The sequence below is a fragment of the Callithrix jacchus genome, chromosome 1, assembly GCF_049354715.1.
Source record: "Callithrix jacchus isolate 240 chromosome 1, calJac240_pri, whole genome shotgun sequence".
Lineage (NCBI taxonomy): Eukaryota > Metazoa > Chordata > Mammalia > Primates > Cebidae > Callithrix > Callithrix jacchus.
The window spans coordinates 79,060,238-79,079,690 of record NC_133502.1 but is presented as its reverse complement, the minus strand read 5'-3'; the positions used below and the strand labels follow the sequence as shown (position 1 = coordinate 79,079,690).

The 19,453-nt window shown below is 43.7% G+C and overlaps 1 long non-coding RNA gene across 1 annotated transcript in view; it reads right to left on the bottom strand.

Moving 5' to 3' along the window:
- Nucleotides 1-19,453, bottom strand: part of LOC118153802 (uncharacterized) — a 35,677-nt gene that overhangs the window by 9,457 nt on the left and 6,767 nt on the right. The window contains exon 2 of the long non-coding RNA XR_013526080.1: nucleotides 4,802-4,912. This is a non-coding gene — a long non-coding RNA (uncharacterized LOC118153802). The remainder of the gene's footprint in view (nucleotides 1-4,801; nucleotides 4,913-19,453) is intronic.

Below are 19,453 nucleotides of genomic sequence, written 5' to 3'. Positions count from 1 at the left end.
GCTCCTGCCCTTCCTCCCTAGCAGCTAGCTCCTGGTTATTAGAGACGTTTTCTTTTTTTGTAAAATGGGACCAATCATCTCCAACTTGCAAAGTTGTTTAAATGAGATAAATGTGGTCTCCCACAGAATATGTTTGATAAAGGGAAGCCATTTCTCGCCTGAGACACCTGGTTTCCAGGAACAAGCCGGACCCTGAGGCGATTCAATGAGGCTTTCTCCTGAACGGGGACCTCACAGTTAAGGAACTGGTGCAAACAGAGGCTCCAAATGCTGTCTAATGTCCCAGAATAGTGTGGCACAGAAGGCCAGGGTGGTGACTAGGGATGGTACATTCTCTGTGCATGGGACATGGGCACTTCATGTGCGAGCAGCTGGCTTCTCTGAGGGCTGTGGCTCCTTTTGGACACAGTTATTAAACCTCGTGACAATGTGGAAGATCTAATAATAGTGTTTTCCACCCCAAGAGCAGGGGGCTGCTTTGCATATTTTGCGAACTTTGTAGATCCCTAACTGACTTGGGAATGTGAAACATGCCTACGGAGAGCCTTGCTTTGTTTGTTCTTATGCTTTCACGCAAACATTGAGCAAGAGGAATTTGCCATAAATAGGTTGCAATTATTTAGTGAAAAAATAGAAAAATAAAGTTGGGCGGGCACTAGTCAGACTTCTGGACAAATGCAAGCTTTCTCAACGAACGGTCAAGCGGAATGGCACGCCATAGATGCTGGCTACGGACCTATGTTCATCCCAACTCAACTCTGCGCCAAGTCTGCCTCCAGGGCCTCATGCCTATGAGCGCCTTGGAATCACGGATGAGTGAAAAACCCACCCACTGGGACACATTCACCCACATGAAGGGTCAGCCTTAGACAGATTTTGGGGAGTAATTCTCAGCTTTAGGAGGCCAGGGGGGAAAACTAAGAAATTCTGCAAAAGGATTAGTGTGGAACTTTAATCTAGGTTTTTCTCTGTAATTGCTGGTCTTTCACGTTTAGAAGATGCAAGCTCAGTGTGGCAAGCTCGTGAAAGGCCATCTACTCTTTCTGCCACTTCCCTCATCACCAGGAATCTACTGTTCCTGTGCATGTGTGTGTGCACACGCATGCTTGTGTGTGTGATGAAGAACCTTTTCTTATGACTCCGTTATGGTGCTATTTCTGGAAAGTCACTACAGTAAGAGAAAAGTCTTGATTTGTGTATTCAGTAAGCTACTGTGACAGAAGAACACAGGGAGTCGATCTTTCCAGAGGCCCGTGGGACTGTCCAGGTGCAGGATACTTTGCTAATGGTGTTGATACCATTTTTTATAAACACATTCTTCTTTGTACTGCAATTTGCATACGACATTTCCATGATTCTGCAGAATTCATGAGTTGAAATCTCAATTGTTATAAACTTTGCAAGCTACTTTAGAAATAATTATATAAACTCAGCAGAAGCTAGATTTCCATTCTTGCTTTATCAGTTTTCTGGTCTCCGCTGGGACCGCCTCATGAATATTTGATGTATCCATGGTCCACAGGTAAGGAGACGAGCATGTTCTGCTGTAGATGAAGTGGGAGGTTTTTCTTTCCACAAATGGAACCTGAGAGGAGCTATTTTCCCCTACCTTCTTTCTCAAATGGAGCCACCGTGCAAAAGATGTAAATGACACAATTGTCTGCATGCTGTGTGCACATGTGTGTTTTGACTAACCGTGGGAATACTGTTCAGGTATTTTTTAGATTGATTACTTCTACCCGCAGATTTGGTGTCAGCTCTGGGCCTTTCATCAGCGGCCTTTCTGGTTGAATGAGAAAAGCAAGGCAGCAATGCACTGTGTGGAGAGAACATGTGCTTTCTGCTCACCGACGGGGAGAGGGTCTGTCACCCCAAAATGACAACATGAAGACAAGGCAAACACAGTCTCCTCTTTCTAGCCATACCCATTAGCTTTGGAAAATTTGTCTTCTGAAATTCTACCTCCTCCCACCCTGCCATCCAAATAAGGGTTCTTTCCAAGAAAAACATCAGCAGTTCCAGTTCCGCTTCCAGTATCTTGCATGGGAAGTCTCTGTTTTAACAGGGGGCTGCTGGGTGTGTTTCAGTGTTTCCAAGGGTATAATAAAGCGGTGTGCACGCTATCGACCTTATTAGAAGCTGATGACAGGTATTTGGGATCCATGGAGAAGCGTGTAAAGATGGAGGAGACTGAACCAGATTCCCGTGGTACTTTAATAATGAAACACATCCCTAACACAACTCACACAGGCTGAGTTTGTCACCTCCTCCTCTGCTCCCAGAGGTTTCTATCATATTGCAACTATGGAACTCATATGTTAACATGACTACCTAGGCCTCATAGCCTGGAGCTCTGAAACCTAAGGACATGACTTGCTGACTTTGGATCCTCAGTGCTTAGAGCAACATTTAGGTAATAAAATAGTAGCTACTGATTAAGTGGTTGATTTCAACTGCTTTATCATTAACAAGGATTCCCATATGCATTAGCTTATCTATCTGAAGATTCTGGATGTTCTGTCCCTTCAAGGTCTCTCTGAATCTTCAGTTCAGCCCTATGTTGACCAAAATCATAGTTCAACATCATGAACCAAACAACTAATCAATTAACTTACCACTCTTTAATCAATTGACTTTACACTGTATGTATTTAAAATCAATCATTTATAAACACAAGCAGCTCTAAAATTGCTTTGGCATCTTGGGTTTTAATCTTTAAGAAAAATGGAATCATCTTTGAAGGAAAATGAGAAGAAAAAAACATTTTACATATTCCATATTATCTGAATTTTTCTGAATCAAAGGGCTTTTTTATCAAAACTCACCTATTTGGACAGAAGATAAAGAAATGATTAAGAGGCCGGGCGCGGTGGCTCAAGCCTGTAATCCCAGCACTTTGGGAAGCCGAGGTGGGTGGATCACAAGGTCAACAGATCGAGACCATCCTGGTCAACATGGTGAAACCCCGTCTCTACTAAAAATTACAAAAAATTAGCTGGGCGTGGTGGCACGTGCCTGTAATCCCAGCTACTCAGGAGGCTGAGGCAGGAGAATTGCCTGAACCCAGGGGGCAGAGGTTGCGGTGAGCCGAGATTGCGCAATTGCACTCCAGCCTGGGTAACAAGAGCGAAACTCTGTCTCAAAAAAAAAAAAAAAAGAAATGATTAAGAGGAGAATGCACAGTTAGCCTGCATATGGGATTCTCACACTTTAAGGCAACACCTAAACAGAAAAATATGTCTGGGTGGGATCCAAAAACTTTCTGTTCCAGCAAGTTCCCCAGTGATGGTGACAATGATAATAATGGTGATGGTGATGCTGGTAATGGTGGTGATGGTGACAGTGGTGCTGGTGGTCATGATGCATGATGGTGATGATGGGGTGCTGTTGGTAGTGGTGATGGTAGTAATGATGGTGGTGGTGGTGGCGGCAGTGGTGGTGGTGGTGATGGTGGTGGTGGTGGTGGTGGTGGTGATGGTAGTGGTGGTGGTAGTGGTGGTGGTGGTGGTGGTCATAGCAGTGGTCATGGTGGTGATGGTAGTGGTGGTGTTGGTAGTGGTAGTGGTGGTGGTGGTCATGGTAGTGGTGGTGGTGGTCATGGTAGTGGTCATGGTGGTGATGGTAGTGGTGGTGGTGGTAGTGGTGGTGGTGGTAGTGCTGGTGGTGGTAGTGGTGGTCATGGTAGTGGTGGTGGTGGTAGTGGTGGTGGTGGTAGTGGTGGTCATGGTAGTGGTGGTCATGGTAGTGGTGGTGGTGGTAGTGGTGGTGGTCATGGTAGTGGTGGTGGCAGTGGTGATGGTAGTGGTGGTGGTCATAGCAGTGGTTATGGTGGTGATGGTAGTGGTGGTGTTGGTAGTGGTGGTGGTGATCATGGTAATGGTGGTGGTGGTCATGGTAGTGGTCATGGTGGTAATGGTGGTGGTGGTGGTAGTGGTGGTGGTGGTGGTGGTGATGGTAGTGGTGGTGGTGATGGTAGTGGTGGTGGTAGTAATGGTAGTGGTGGTGGCAGTGGTATTGGTTGTGGTGGTGGTGGTGGTGACAGTAGTGGTGGTGGTGGTGGTGCTGGTGGTGATGGTTGTGGTGGTGATGGTGTGGTAGTGATGATGATGGTGGTGGTGGTCATGGTCATGGCCACAGTCATGGTGGTACTGGTGGTGTTGGTGGTGATAGTAGTAGTGGTGATGGTAGTGGTAGTGATGGTAGTGGTTATGGTGGTGGTGGTAATGATAATGGTGATGGTGGTGGTGGTGATGGTCATGGTCATGGTGGTTTTGGTAGTGGTGGTGGTGGTGCTGGTGGTGATGGTAGTGGTAGTGGTGATGATGATAGTGGTCGTAGTAGTGGTGGTAATGATGGTGGTAGTGGTGATGATAATGGTGAGGTGGTAGTGGTGGGTGGTGATGGTGGTGGTGGTGATTATAATGCTAAGTGGTGATGATGGTGATGGTGATAATGGTGGTGGCAATGCTATTGGCCTGGACACCACACTTGGAGAACCCTGAATTCAATCAGAGAAGGAATATAAACGTTTGGAATTGAATTTATCCATTGTTAGATGTGATACAATCAGGTGGATGTCTTGTCATTGGACAAAGTTTCTCTTTCTATATGTCTTACTGCTTTTCCCTATTAAAAAAAAATCTGGACCAGGTGCAGTGGCTCATGCCTATAATCCCAGTATTTTGGGAGGCTGAAGAGGGTGGATCACTTGAGCCCAGGAGTTTGAGACCAGCATGGGCAATGTGGCAAAACCCCCCTCTACCAAACAATTTAAAAATGAGCTGGGCACGGTAGTACATACCTGTAGTCCTTGCTATTACGAAGGCTGACGTTCTCCTGAGCCCAGGAGGTCGAGGCTGCGGTGAGCCATGATGGCACCACTGCACTCCAACCTGAATGACAGAGGGAGACCCTGTCTCAAAGAAACAAAAAACAAAACTTCTGTATATATTTGACAAAGACACCAGATTGGGAGGACGGCAGAATAGTGGAGTATTGAACAACCAGCTCTCAGCAATAATAACAACAAAAGCCCTGATTTGCAGCATTTGCCTCTGGGGTGCATCTCGCTCTCCTGTGGTCACCCTCAAGCTGCAGCATGAATTCAGGGGGCCAGGAGTTGGGGAGGGCTAGCGGCACACACTTTGAATTAGACACATGCCCAGCCCTATTTCCTAAAGCCACGTGTTACCTTCTGGTCATGTGGCCTAATCTCCTTAAGGATCCTTTTTCTTACCTGTAAAACAGAGATAGTAACAGCCCCTTGGGAGCTGGAAAAGTAAGCAAGCCCAGCTGCCCAGAGCCTGGCTCCAGCACTCCACAGCAGTAGCCGGGAGGTCCGGGCAAAGTACTGCCCGGTCTCGGCCACCTGTGCGGAAGTGGACAAAGCCTGTTTGAAATAAGTCCTTTTGTAAAATGCTGTCTCATCATCTTCATCTCTATTGTATAAACCTTCCTGTGGGATGTTCCGTAAGTCTGCTTCCACATGATTACCGAATTTGCTGCAAGAACAAATTTAATTTCTCTTCAATTTGTTCACTTGTTTCTTTGTTCTAGTACCCAGAAGCTTTTGTCTTTGGGACGCTAGAAGACTACACCATATGGATCACTGGGGTTTTAAAACCATTGATTCCCTCATTTTCTTGGGCAAATTCATAATCTGAACCTGGGTCGGGTACTTGGATTGTAAGCTTTCTTGCATTCCTTCTGCACATCCGTGAGCTAACGTGTTGGCAACTTGTGAGCAGTGAAAAGTAGGCATGGGATATATAATGGTGAAACAGACTGGAAGCAAGGCAGGGGTTGGTGAGTAAAGTTTACCTCATCACAGGATGCCCCTCACACAGCCATCAAAAATGACTTTTGGGAAGTGTTTCTAAGAACATAAAAAATTCTATGACTTGTGTGACAAAAGCAGTACACACACACAGACACACACACATACATATACGTAGATGACTCTTGAACAATGTGGTGGTGAGGGGTGCTGACCCCACAAAGTCGAAAATCGGTGAATAACTTTTGACTCCCTCCAAACTTAATGATAACTCAGAGTACAGTATATAAATCAGTGTCCCTATGAGCTGAGAACTCACACTGCAGCCGTCTCCACTCGCCACGCAGGCGATTATCTGAGCATGCCTGGTAACCCACAAGTCTTTGCATGCCTCTGTCATCCTACACACCGAATGTTATTGTAACAACATATTTATGCATCTGTTTCATATGTTAGACCAGAGGTTCCTGGAGGGCAGGACTGTGTCTTCTTTTTTGTACCCCTGGCACATGGATTTGTTCAGAACGTATGTGAATGACCTTATCTCAGGAATGGAGAGGCCAGTCATACAGTGCAGGCCACAGAGGGGTCCTGAGCCCTTTGAGACACAATGTTCTTAAAGCTCCTTGTGAGTTAATCTGTCGGACAAAAAATTCTTTCTTATGTCCCAGCAAACCCGTTTGGGCTTTAATGTAAATCCCCTTTTTCACAGTACCGAAGACCTCGAAGAGTACTGATTAGTATTTGTTACATAAAAACACTGATGTCCCTATATATGTGCTTATACCTCTCTTATAGTAAAAAGGATTTCAGTTGACTTATAAATCTCCATGAAATAACATGAAAGCAGCAATAAAAAGAAATAAAAGCCAGTGGAGCACGATGGGGACACAAGCAACTAAGCCTCAAGGAACTGGAACACAGAGCTCAGCCTGCCAAGATGTTCATTCCACCTGCAGCTTTTTGCATTTTAGCTTACCTCGCTCAGGCTGGCTTTGTCCACATGGTGACTAAGATGTTTCCAGGCTCCCATATACCTCTTATCTCTCAGCATCACATCAGAGAGTGATCAAATCTTTTTCTCTGGTTGCACTTTAACAAATCCCAGGGAAGGATGTGATGAGTCAGGATTAGGTCAGGTGCCCACCCAGAAGCAATCGACCATAGGTGGATGAATGTGGGAGGGACCCTAAGACTGACTGACTGCTAGTCAGGGTACTTCCCTAGTCAACAGAGTCTGACCCAAGAAATGAGGTTGCGTAAGAACTTGGAAGCCGCATTTGAAACCTAAGGCTGGAGAGGTGGAAGCAGCTCTTCTTTGATGAAGAGGGGAGAAAGCTGAACAAACAGACACAGATGTCCTTCACAGCTCCTAACCCCGCAGGGATCACATGGGCGGCAGTCACAGCGGAGTAGTCAGGGCGAGCAGATAGCATATTACAAAGCAACTTATTTACTGATCAGATACTATGGCCCCCAGAAGCTCAAGGTATGGGAAAGACAGAGGCAGGAACCCTATAGCCCAAAGACCACACTGTCTTCATTCATATATAGAGTTCATTCATAGGGTCTTCTTTCTCAATTATTCTTAGGAAGCAAATAACAAATATAAGGTCAAAATAAGGAAATGTTTAAATCTGTTTTTATATGCTACAGAAACTATATAAATTTATATGCAGCAAACAATAAAAATATGGTAGTGAAATCATTTTTAAAGATTGCTTGACTGGGTGTGGTGGCTCATGCCATTAATCCCAGTACTTTGGGAGGCAGAGGCAGGTGGATCCCAAGGTCAGGAGTTCCAGATCAGCCTAGCCAAGATGGTGAAACCTCATCTTTACTAAACACACAAAAAATAGGCAGGCATGGTGGCAGGCACCTGTAATCCCAGCTACTCGGGAGGCTGAGGCAGAGAATTGCTTGAACCAGGGAGGCAGAGGTTGCAGTGAGCTGAAATCACTCCACTGCATTCCAGCATGTGGAACAGAGGGAGACTCCATCTCAAAAATAATAATAATAATAATAACTGCTCTACAATAAATGCATTTTAAGTATTTAATAAAAATGATAATCCTTAATAACTCTCAGTCCTTAGTTTTGTGGCTTCTTTGTGACCTCCTGCAGCTCTGCCAGGTTTCACAAGACCTTGATGCTACAGGGTTGGCAGCTTCTGTCACCATTTAAGAATAATAGAGGGCATACATGATCTGGGTCAGGCACTGTGCTAAGTGCTACAGGTACAGTGCTGAGCAAGACAAAATCTGCCCCTGCCCTCACAGAGCTTATGTATCAGTTTGTTCTCACACTGCTAGAAAGAAATACCTGAGACTGGGTAATTTATAAAGAAAAGAGGTTTAATTGACTCATGGTTCCACATGGCTGGGAAGACCTCGGGAAACTTACAATCATGGCAGAAGGGGAAGGGGAAGCAGGACCTTCTTCACATGGTAACAGAAGAGGAAAGAGTGAAGAATGAAGTTGCAAGAGCCCCTTATAAAACCATGAGATCTCATAAGAACTCATTCTTGTCAGAACAGCATGGGGGAAACCACCCCCATGATCCAGTTACCTCCCACCCAGTCTCTCCCTAGACCATATCAGCTTACATTCTAATGGGTGGTTCAACTACAAACAAGCATTATAGATGTTGTCTTAAGGACAAAACATTCAGGGAACCATAAAAGTTTCAAATAAATGAACCTATGGCCACAGAGCAAAAGGATTCATACCATAGAAATGGACTCCAGGGCCGGGTTACCTAGAAATACAGAGGAGGGGAGGGCTCCAGGCACACACAGACCAATTGGAATAGGGGTTAGAGAGCTGGAAGGGTAAGATGTGGATTTTCCTTCTCTGTAGCAATTTGTATCTTTTGGTTTCCAAAATAAAAATAAAATTAAGCAGGGTGTGGAGGCATGCGCATATAGTTCTAGCTTCTTAGGAGGCTGAGGTGGGAGGATCACATGAGCCCAGGAGGTTCCCTGAGCTATGATTCCTCCACCTAACGCCAGCCTGGGCAACAGGGTGAGACCCTGTCTTTAAAATAAATGAATAAATAGTCAACTTTTAAAAAAACCATAGATGGGATAGTTCTCATTTAGTTCCAACAAAAATGCCTTATACCTGGTAACTATGTTTAATTCATTGACATACTGCAAGAGAAGCAGAAGAAAACTCTTCTCTCTTGTATTTACGGGAGTGAATTATTACCTTTTTAATTCAAGATTAAAAAGAAAAAAATGCTGGGTGTGGTGACTCATGCCTGTAATCCCGGCACTTTGGGAGGCCGAGCTGGTGGATTACCTGAGGTCAGGAATTGGAGACAAGCCAGGCCAACATGGTGAAACTTCGTCTCTACTAAAAATAAAAATGTTAGCTGGGCTTGGTGGCACATGCCTGTATTCCCAGCTACTATGGAGGCTGGGGCAGGAGAATTACTTGAACCCAGGAGGCAGAGGTTGAAAAACTCCCTAAGCTCATTATAAACAAACAAATAACAGCTGAACTAGAACACTAGTTAAGAAAACATAAAGCTGCATTAGGAATGTGAGACGTCTTTATAAATGCCATAAAGGAGATGGGTGTTTTTGAAAGATTGCTCATTTTTAAAGAATAACTGTATCAGTCAGGATAGGTCTAGGTTACGCTGCAGTAACAACGATCCTGAAAATCTCAGTGGCTTAAATAACAGTAGGTTGTTTCATACTCATGCTACATAGACATCACATGTTGGCAGGGGGTTCGACCCCTCATAGTCCCTCAGGTTTGGAGGTTCCAAACTGCACCACCATTTCTACAGTAAGGTGCTTGGTGAATCATGCATTTACTTAAAGCTTCTGCATGGAAATGACACACATCACTTAACTTACCTTTGACCTACTTTAAGTGGGGCAAGAGAGTGCAATACTGCAGCAGTGATTGGCTTCACAAAAAATAAGAATCATTGGAGTGTTATTCTTAAGCATAGGGAATCTATCTAAGCTACATTTAATTCCATAAGTTTTACTTTTTAGAAGATATTTTCCAAGGCTTTAATCATCTTCACTTGAATTCATAGAGGAATGGAGTCTAATTTCTCTCCTTTTGAATCTAGGCTGAAATTAGTAAACCCTGGAGCAATAGAAAGTGGCAGAAGTGATGTTCTGGGAATTCTGAGGTTAAGTCTTCAGAAGCCTTGCAGCTTCTTGCCAGCTCTTAAGAACCTGTGATGGGAAGTGTCTTCTGCCCACCTGGGATGCACTGGCAGTGAGAGGCATTTGCTCCTGCAGCCCCAAGCTGCTGTATAACCACACCAGCTACACTGAAGCAACCGAGCTAGGGAGGCCACGGGAAGAGACCACATAGAGTGGCCCAGAAACTACACGAGGAGAGAAGTGCCTCCAGCTGGAGATGAGTTTACTTCTTTGGTTTGAGTCTTTTGACTCGAATAAATGTATTTCTGACTTCTAACTGTTGTATGAAGATATGAGTATCCCTAGGAGTAGTTGTGCCTCTAATTGATTTCTTTGGACTCTAGTTCCATGTGTGAATTAGTGGATCAGAAGATGTTTTTTTCTTGGGAGGTGAGAGCCCTGGGGGAAAGGAGTCATGGTTCTCAAAAAGAAAAGAGAGGAGAGGAATAATTCTAAGGCTCGAGTTGCTGTCTAGGAAGGCACATGCTTGTGTGGCTGGGATACTCACAGGGTGGCCAGCAACCAGCTCAGAAATGGAGCACACCCAGAAGCCCAAGAGCAGGGTCCCTGGAGGACCTCCTACCTGCACCTGCACCCCATCTTGCCAGGACGACCCTGAGCTGGTAGCAGGCTGGGCTCTGAGCAGCTGTGAGATATGCCATTAATTCAGTCTTGACTCCTGGAAACCTGCAGCCTTCCCATGGAATCTGCTTGGGTCTTTTGAGGAGAAATACATAGAAGCCACCCTCTTCCCTACCTAAGTTGTAAAAATATGGACCAAAATTTCTCCCAAAATGCAGCTGAACTGGAAACTGAAAGAGCACATTGATTCTGTTAAAGCTGATGATGTCGAGAAGGCACCTTCAGGTCTTTGAGCCTCATGGGCTTACCCTATGAACCCAGAATTAGGCAGACTTCTTCACCTGGTCACAGACAGCATTGGGTGACAGTGGGACACCTGATGTGAACACAACTTCAGACACAGAGGAGCATAGGAAAACACATGCTTCCTGTGAGCCTCTCTCCCCCGAAAGAGATTAGAGAGGGATTGAAATGAACAAGCCCAATGTATTTCTCCCAAATTTGCAAAAAAGAAAGTCTTTCACCATTCCTGGGATGCAGTAAATAAAGTTGCAGAGGGAGACTGGCAGTGTCACACTAACTAAGCTCTCTCCCCATGGAAGCAAATGGTAACAGTGGAGAGGAGCATCTCCCCCAGTGGTGGAGTTGACAGTACCTTGCAGGACGGGCATGCACCTTCACCTCTAGCAACACAGCACTGGGCAATTGCATTGGTCTGGAGAGCCTGGCAGCTTCACCAGGTCTTAAACTTGCTTGGCATGTCACACCAGCTCTCATTGATTAGATGTCTGCTGTAAATATCTCTCTTGGTTGTGTGATCCTCCCTCTCAGAACCTATATTAGTGAAGATACAGGGGAGCTGTTATAATGCAAAGGCTCTATGCCAAGCACTCAACCAGGTTCTGGAATAAGAAGATGAATAAGAAAAATATTCTGTTATGAAGGAGCTGTCTATTCAGTGAATGAGCCAGGAAAGTAGATAGACTATTCTAGAACAACGGTAGCGCTATCCCCGGGCCACATTCTCAACATCACAGAAGTAAAGAAGCCATCAGCTCTGCCTGAGAGGCTGGAGGAGGCACACTGAGGAGGTGAGGGCTGAACGAAGAGTGGTAGGAACTTGCCGAGACTGGGGGAAGGCAGAGCACTGGGAAAGAGAAAGCCCTGTGCCCAGACTACAGCAGCTTCTCTCATCCCACAGGTAATGAAACACTCCTGCCATCAGATTTAGGGATTCAGTGTTAAACGAGGTAGGCACGATCCCTGTCATTGGGGAATTTATCATCTCACTCTATACAGAAAAGGGGGTCATAGGAGACAAGGCTGGAAAGGTGGGCAGGGCCAGATCATGGAAGGTCTTATGTGTCATGCTGTGGAGGCTGGGGTTTCCTCAAACCCTTTTCCTTCTCTGCTATTATCCACACCATACTGCAGAGCCAGCTCACGACGAGGACATGCCACATCCCAGCTCAGAGGCCAAAGTGGCCACGGGTGATGGAAAACAGAACGTCCAGCCTAGCAATGGCCTTTTATGTTCTAGCAATTCTAGAAGAATAAGAAATCTCTTACTTTTTCCCCAAGCCAAGTCAAAAAGCACCGGGAAAAGAAGCTGAAGTTAAAATAAGGATTTGTATCATTATTACCCTTAACAATGGGAAACTTTTAGCAAGTCTTTTGAAAGTACCATAGGATTAAGTCAAGTCTCAGAAAAGAATGGCTTCCTGGCCCACAGAGAAAGAGAAAAGGAGGGAGCTGATGATTGACTGCAAAGGTCTATCCAGATTTCTTCTAGTTTTCAGGATTCTATTATACATTTTTTCTTTATTTAGGCTCAGGAGATGCTTAGACTGCCTTGAAAGATTGTTCCTTGGAGAAGGTTAGAAGGAAAACCAATTCAACAACAAATAATTATTGGGCACCTGTACACTCTACCCTTGGTACTACAGCATGTGAGAAAAGTACGTTATGTCTTTAGTGAATATTTAGTGTTTAGAGCTGAATAAATAAAACTTCATTATGCTCAGCCTAAATATGTCCCTGAAAGTAAAGTTTCAGTCCCTTTAGTTTTTAAGAGAGGAAAATGGGCATGCCTTCTTTGGAAAGAAGTTAATCTGAATCAATTGTGGGGACAGATTGCTTAAGTGTTTTATGAATAAATATAAGCCCTTGAGCAAGTTTCAAGTTTTTCTGATGCCCCAGGGATAAATCTTGGTTTTGAAGAGAGAATTAATCCCTTCTGATTGGGGAAACAAAGATAATGATGGAAATTTATATTGCTGACCTGAAAACGTAGTTCTTAGTGTAATTGTCTCTCTGTTCTGGTTTTCTTCAAGCTGCAGGGAAGGCAGAAGTGTGGGTGTTGAGGTTTTCATTTCAGTTATTAAGCAAAAACGATAGGCATCACTTCATTTATTCACAAATATTACCCCAGGATATTGAGGTGACTGTTAGGATATTTCACAAATGTCCCAATTGCCCGCTCTGTCCGGCTCAGGGCAAGTATGAGCCTCCCCTCACTCTGAAGTTAGGTGTGGCCAGTGTCTTGGTTTGGAGTCAGTCCTGTTTGGGGAGCTAGCAAGTTCCTTACCGTATGACCTTCTCCCTGCACAAACCCTCTGGGAAGGTAGCACCTCTGTCCCTCATTTTTTTTTTTTTTTTTGAGACAAGAGTCTTGCAGTGGCAGGATCTCAGCTCACTGCAACCTCCGCCAACCTGGTTCAAGCGATTCTTCTGCCTCATCCTCCCAAGTAGCTGGGATCACAGGTGCCCACCACCATGCCTGGCTATTTTTTGTATTTTTAGTAGAGATTGGTTTCAGCATATTGGCCAAGCTGGTCTGAAACTCCTGACCTCAGATGATCTGCCCACCTCAACCTCCCAGATTGTTGGGATTACAATGTGAGCCACCACACCTGGCCACAGTCCCTTAAGTAATTCTATGAGGAAAGCCTCTTAGCAAAAATAAACTCATTGCCTTAGGTCACTAGATGTGTTATTCTAGCATAAGGGCCTATGCTGGCTCTCCCAGAAGTTCGCATGTACCCACCCTCATGCCAGACTCTGAGGGAACAAAGGTGTCAGCACCGTGCTCTCCTGGGAGAGCTTCTGTGGCAGGGGGAAGAGAGTCAGGAAAACAACTCTGAGAGAGCCCACCTCCAGAGGGGAGAGGAAATCCAGCCTCAGAGGAACTCAGAAAAGAAAGGTGGTGAGATAAGTCTCTTTTTCTTAAAACAGGGCGGGGGAATGGATTAGGAAAAGCTCTCCTGTGTATTCAGTTACAACCTGTTCTATACTCAGTTACAGTCTGTGTTATTTATGGTGAAGTGATGGGATTGTTTATACACTAGCAGAAAGCTCAATATTCTACTTAATATATTTAAGAGTTTCTATGGAAATTCAGTTTGAAGATGGCAAATGGGAGTCATATGTTGCATTGTCTCTGACTGATAAGTAGTGGCTGCCTGGCATTTTACTCAAGAAAGATTATGATGCTGCATCCAAGCTTGGGAGAAGAGTGATGTGATTGATTAGCAATGTCTGTTTTCTGTTTAGGAGACAGGACTAGAAACCTATATGTTACTATTTGCCAACCTACATCTATCTGAAACAAAATAGTTGACAGTTTATCATAATTGCCCACCCTCCAAAAAGATAGAATTCATCTTGAAACTCACGTGTATAAACCTGGGCAATAACAAGAAATCTACTATGCAATTTCAGCCCCCACCGTCAATAGCTAGATAGTTACATAAATAAGGCTAACATGTGAAAACCTTCAACGCTCTTTCTTGTGTGTCTTAACTCTATGTACCTGCGATAGTTAGACAATGGGCTAAGCTGCTGTAACAAAAAGACCTCAAATGAAATGGCATTATTTCTCCCTCCTCATGCAGTCCATGAACATCTCTGCCATTCTTGTCAGGCAGCTTAAATGGAGAGGCAGCTGCTCCAGGTGGCCTGGTCTGCAGGGCTGATAAGAGGCCCTAGAGGAGGTCTAGGGGAAGACTTTATCTCTAAAAGAGCAGGTGTCAGCTCCACTAACATTCCATTGGCCCCAGGTTGCTCTAGGATCACACCTAGATTTGGGGATATCTGGAAAATGTAATCCCTCACTAGGCAGCCATGTGCTGAGCTCAGCCTCGGGGTGTTCTATTACTGAAAGAAAGGAAAGAGAATGTACCCATGGGATAATTAGCAGTCGCCATCCTTACAGGAGGAGACCAATTTGTGCTGAAGTCATCAGTACAACGAGCCTCTTCATGAAAGAAGGAAGAGTAAAAGCAGTATGGGCCCAGATTCGAGGAGGAGGTAGGAATGAGACTCAGAAGTACGACTTTCTAAATGTTCCTTTAGTTAACACCATGAATAATTAGACACATCGACTTCATGTGCCTTTGATATGATGGACTGAGAAGGGGACAGCATCACCTTGCAGTTTGGCCAAAAGTTCATGGCATCAATCTCATCGTGAGAAAAGGTTACAAAAATCCCAAATGAGGGGCATGTGATGAAACAGCTAGCCAATACTCTTCCCGAGTTTCAAGGTCATGCAGCATAAGGACAGGCTGAGGGGCTGGCCCAAATTGGAGGCAGTGAGGAGACGTGGCGATGAAATGCAGTGTGGGATCCTGGACTAAATCCTGGGCCAGAAAAGGGACATTAGTGGGAAAAACAAAATTTAACGAGGTATATAGATTGGTTACGGATGTTTTAGCAAAATGAATGTCCTGGTTTTGATAACTGTACTCTACATTTGGAAGATGTTTGTTTTAGGGAAAGCTGGATGAGTACTACATGGGAACACACTACTAATTTGCATTTTTTTCTGTAAGTCTAAAATTATTTCAAAATGAAAAGTTTTTTTAAAATCCCGTCATTTCTTAGCAACACTTTTGTCCTGAAAGGCTAATGAAAAGCGTGGAGTCAGAGGCCTAGGCCCGGTGAAGGGCACCCATCTCCTCTCTGTCCTGGGCTGTTCCAGTCATTATGTAACTCATCTCCAGGTCTTCATTCTCCTCCCAGCCCCACAGCCTGCCTGGTCCATTTCCCATACAGGCCAGATTATCTCAATGTCCCACACAAAACCCAGCAGGGGCTCCCCATTGACTAGTAGAGAAACCCCAAACCATTTTTTTTCTAATTTTCTTTTAGGTTCAGGGGTAGATGTGCACATTTGTTATACAGGTAAATTACATCTCACAGGGGTTTGCTGTACAAATCATTTCATCACTCAGGTAGGCTTATGTATAGTACCCAACAGGTAGTTTTCCTATGCTCTCTCTCCTCCCATCATTCACCCAGAAGTAGGCCCTGACATCTGTTCTTCACTTCTTCGTGACCATGACTACACAGTGTTTAGCTCCCATTTATAAGTGAGAACATACAGTATTTGTTTTTCTGTTCCTGTGTTAGTTTGCTTAGGATTATGGCCTCCAGATCCAACCATGTTGCTGCGAAGAACATGACCTCGTTCTTTTTTATGGCTACCTAGTATTCCATGGTCTACATGCACCACATTTTCTTTATCGAGTCTACCACTGATGGACATTTAGATTGATTGCATGACTTCCCTATTGTGAATAGTGCTGCAATGAACATACACATTGGTGTGTCTTTATGATAGAACAATTTATATTCGTTTTGTAGATAACCAGTAAAGGGATTGCTGGGTTGAATGGGCCTTCTGTTTTAAGTTCTTTGAGAAAGTGCCAAACTGCTTTCCACAATGGCTCAACTACTTTACATTGCTACCAGTAGTGCATAAGTGTTCTCTTTTCTTCTCAACCTCAGCAGCATCTGTTGTTGTTTTTTTGAGTTTTTAATTATAGCCATTCTGACCAGTGTGAAATTGTATTTCATTGTGGTTTTGATTTGCATTTCTCTAACAATTAGTGATATTGAGCATTTTTTCGTATGCTTGTAGGCTGTGAGTATGTCTTCTTTGGAAAAGTGTCTGTTCATTTCCTTTGCCCACATTTTAACGGTGTTATTTGTTTTTGCTTGTAAATTTCAATCCTTACAATGGCCTACATGGCATTTAATGGTCCAGCCCAAACTTAGCTCTCCATTCTTAACTTCTGCCCCTTCCAGACATTCCTTATCCTCTCAACCCAACAGAACTTTTTACCTAGTTTTAAAGATTCCATTTCAGGCCTTACCTCCCAGAATTCATACGTATTCTTCTGGGTGCCTGGAATGTCTCCCTCAGCCTCTCCTCCTTCTGAGATTTCTGGGTGAATTCCTATGTTTTCTTAGAGATCCAGCCTAAACATTACTTCCCCTTCAATACTCTGCACGATTTTTAAAAAACTCTTCTAGGTCTTATTATTAATATTATGATTCATCCAGTCTGTCTTGGTCAGGAATTGTGCTTGGGTTTCAGATAACAAAGTCAAAGGACAGAATAGCCCTTGCTTCCTAGGAGCTCCAGGTAGGGGGCAAGGTTGGTGGGGAGACAGCAGCTGTAGTACAGTGTGATGAATGGTGTGACGGGGTCAGCACAAAGTGGTTCCTCCTAGTGGGAGCATGCAGGAAGGCTCTCTGGGGACGTTATTCAAGAATTGATTCTTGAAGGGTGAATGAGGATTCTCAATTCTCCTTCCACTTAAAGGTCAACTCTTCCCTCCTCTTACTGCTCTCCTTCTTCGGCTATTCATACTTTATCTGGTCCATCACAGTTCAATTACCAGTTCAATTTAGTTCAACAACTTCCCCATACAGTCTATTATGAAAAGCATGAAAATTAATGACAAAAGTTAACCTGTTTATGCTTAAATATGGATGAGGTCTTCAAAACTATCGGAGACAGAGAACTACTTGTCTTGAGCCTAGGTACCAACAGAGTGGACGTTTTTCTGATAAAAAAAAAAAAAGTGTTACAGCCAGTCAGAACATTTAGACATCAAAGAATAACACAATGAAGCACAGCTTTCAAAATAACTACTTAAGGGTGATAAAGATTGTCACTGTTAATGATGAACCAAGGGTGTTTATTAACATTGCTTAAACCTGTGGTTATCAACCTGTGTATCCAGGTACTCAGGGTACCACAGTGAACATCCAAGAATATGACAGCTTTTTCTTTTTTGAGACAGAGTCTCACTCTGTCATCCATGCTGGGGTGCAGTGGCATGACCTCAGCTCACTGCAACCTCCATCTCCTGGACTCAAGTGATCCTCCCATCTCAGCTTACTGAGTAGCTGGGACTACAGGTACATTACACCACACCTGACTTTTTTTTTTTTGCTGTAGAGACAGGGTTTTGCCATGTTACCCAGGCTGGTCTCAAACTCATGAGCTCAAGCGATCTGGCTGCCTTGACTGCAAAAAGTGCTGGGATTACAGGCATAAGCCACTGTGCCCAACCAACAGAAAAGTTCAGATTTTTGAAGGAAACGCAAAGCTACTTAACATCTGTCAGATGCTTGGTGAACTAATAGATGAACAGAATTCATAGCTTCAATATGAAATTATGCTAGATTCCTTTTGATATCATATCTTTGCAGAAACTAGGTTTCCAGTGGTTTCTGTAACAAAAAGCCAGTACTGCATGAAAACCAGTGTGGAAGAGGAAATGATTGGGAGATGGTCAATCTCATTACAAGATTTGGGAAGTCAGGCATTGCCAAGAGGCTCACACATCCCATAAATAATTGTAGTTATTAAAGAATGAAATAAAATGTTATTTTTTTCTTTCAATCTATGTGTTTTGTTTTTTCAAACAGCCACTGAGTTGTTAGAACATAAATATAATAATATTTATATTTTGTGTTTGGACTTACTTCATAAAACTATTGGCCATTTCTTTTGGCCTTAAGTGTCACCAGAAAACTTACTGGGAAATTAAGGGAGCCACAAACTAAGAAAGTTCGAGAACTTCTGACCTATACTGCTATTGAACTGGCAGTGATGTTGTTCCTTTTATAACTGTTTCATCTGAAAGTCACTGAATACCTTGGATTCGAAGGATTTTGTGAGTCTTCAAGTGTGAAGACAGAAACACAAAGGTCTCATGCAAGAAATATATAATAAAAGGAAACATGAAGGACCTGGTTTATTTACTGGTGAGTTCTCGCAACTTAAAATGTGCCCATTCTACAGATTCAGATGCCATTCCTGAGCCTCATCAGGAAGATATGACAATGGATTTGTGCTATCTTGCCCTGTCTACTTGTGACAGAACAAATAGGTTTGCCTTCAGCATTCCAGCTGGAAAGCCAGGTTTGGGATTGCTTGCTGTGAATGATCATGATACAGAGAAATCTTTTCTTATTTTTCCTTTTTTGATACTATTTGCCTCGTTCAGCTTTAAAACCAGTACCTTGACCTCATCGGCACTGAGACTGCTATGATTTTAACCCTGGAAACCATCCAGCTCTTCTCTGTAGCTGTCCTGGCCATGCAATCTTACGTGAGCATCACCAGCCACCAGAGAGAATTGGGTTTGGGATTGGCGTAGGAAGGGGAGACGTTAAGTGCATTTGATTCACCAAGAGTGGGTTAAGAATATTACCTTCTTCCTGTGAAAATGGAAATAAGCAAATTTACAATCAATGGAATAAAGAACCTGTGTTCTAACAGTTCCTTAATTTTTTAAAGCTAAAACAAATATTGAATACTAATATTTCTATATTATCGGCACCTGTGTTGCTGGCTAATAGATACCCATTGTTTTTGTACCCAGAGGGCTCACTGTATCAGGAAATTTACTTGCTCATTGGTTTCCATCCAGAACACTTGCTGACAGTTTTTGAGAACCTGCCATGTGCCAAGCACTGCACAAGGTCACACTGCATGCTGGCAAACCTGGGGTTGGGGAAAGGACGTGAGTCCAGTTAGCCTCATCTTTCTTGCCCAATAATGAAAATGTAGGGAATTACACTGTGGTTACTAACACAGTTTCTTCTGTAGATCAAAGAAGGG